Here is a 2,087-nt window from a genome sequence, read left to right as displayed (position 1 = left end):
ACATAACTTTTAACCGATTAAAAATTGAAATTTACCGAACCAATCGCGATCCAAGCTCGAAAATTGCTTCTCTCTCCCTCCCTCTCTCTCTCTCTCTCTCTCTCTCTCTCTCTCTCTCTCTCTCTTACGGAAATGAGGGTGAAGACGAAATGAAGAAATGGAAATGAAGAAATGTGACTTGCTCAATCTTATCCCTTACATATATACATATACGTAATAATATATTTAATAATAATAATAATAATAATAACAATAATAATAATAATAATAATTATTATAATAATAAAATATAATATGTGGGATGCTTATCCAATTATATATAATAATAATATTAATAAAATATCTCCACAACATATCAGTTGTGGTCCAAACAGATAAAGTTTCGGTAGAAAATAATCCAGAAAGAATAATTTCCGACACCAAAATTTTATTCCAGTCAAAAGCTCCCAAAATGGGCTAGGTTCAGTACATTGCGAAATTTCGCGAAGTACGATCAGAAATAAATTTCGACCCTTATAGCTCATCCAATTTCAACTTAACTAAGCAGGAAGTTCATACTTAGTCATATATGCCTAATCATCCATTTCCAAAGAAATCCGAGCTGAAAATTCGTCCCCCAAAAATTTTACGGTTCGTGACCGGCACATACGGTCGCAGCTTAATAACAACTATACTTACTTATAAAAATTCATTTGAAGTATCGGGAGATCATAACTCATGTATGTCAATACCTTAGGATAAAATAATAATGTTAATAAAATACGGGGTATTACATAACCACCTTTGCAATGCAATTTTTCATAAACCGCAAACACACTACGATGCATCATGGCTCACTAGAAATTCATTTCCGAGCTTTTCCTTATTGATATCAACAATTTTCTTCGTATCTCGTTTACTACAACATTCATTCATTCAATATTCTTTGATTCTATGTGACAATGGCGTGAATGAGGAAAATAATACATATTCCATTGATTAAAGACTTATTAATACTTCTAATTTGACCTCCCAAGAGACCGACACAACCCGAGGGTAACCNACATAACTTTTAACCGATTAAAAATTGAAATTTACCGAACCAATCGCGATCCAAGCTCGAAAATTGCTTCTCTCTCCCTCCCTCTCTCTCTCTCTCTCTCTCTCTCTCTCTCTCTCTCTCTCTCTTACGGAAATGAGGGTGAAGACGAAATGAAGAAATGGAAATGAAGAAATGTGACTTGCTCAATCTTATCCCTTACATATATACATATACGTAATAATATATTTAATAATAATAATAATAATAATAACAATAATAATAATAATAATAATTATTATAATAATAAAATATAATATGTGGGATGCTTATCCAATTATATATAATAATAATATTAATAAAATATCTCCACAACATATCAGTTGTGGTCCAAACAGATAAAGTTTCGGTAGAAAATAATCCAGAAAGAATAATTTCCGACACCAAAATTTTATTCCAGTCAAAAGCTCCCAAAATGGGCTAGGTTCAGTACATTGCGAAATTTCGCGAAGTACGATCAGAAATAAATTTCGACCCTTATAGCTCATCCAATTTCAACTTAACTAAGCAGGAAGTTCATACTTAGTCATATATGCCTAATCATCCATTTCCAAAGAAATCCGAGCTGAAAATTCGTCCCCCAAAAATTTTACGGTTCGTGACCGGCACATACGGTCGCAGCTTAATAACAACTATACTTACTTATAAAAATTCATTTGAAGTATCGGGAGATCATAACTCATGTATGTCAATACCTTAGGATAAAATAATAATGTTAATAAAATACGGGGTATTACATAACCACCTTTGCAATGCAATTTTTCATAAACCGCAAACACACTACGATGCATCATGGCTCACTAGAAATTCATTTCCGAGCTTTTCCTTATTGATATCAACAATTTTCTTCGTATCTCGTTTACTACAACATTCATTCATTCAATATTCTTTGATTCTATGTGACAATGGCGTGAATGAGGAAAATAATACATATTCCATTGATTAAAGACTTATTAATACTTCTAATTTGACCTCCCAAGAGACCGACACAACCCGAGGGTAACCCCAA

This window comes from Ipomoea triloba, chromosome 16 (genome assembly GCF_003576645.1).
Source record: "Ipomoea triloba cultivar NCNSP0323 chromosome 16, ASM357664v1".
Taxonomy (NCBI): domain Eukaryota; kingdom Viridiplantae; phylum Streptophyta; class Magnoliopsida; order Solanales; family Convolvulaceae; genus Ipomoea; species Ipomoea triloba.
This window is presented reverse-complemented; position numbering follows the sequence as displayed.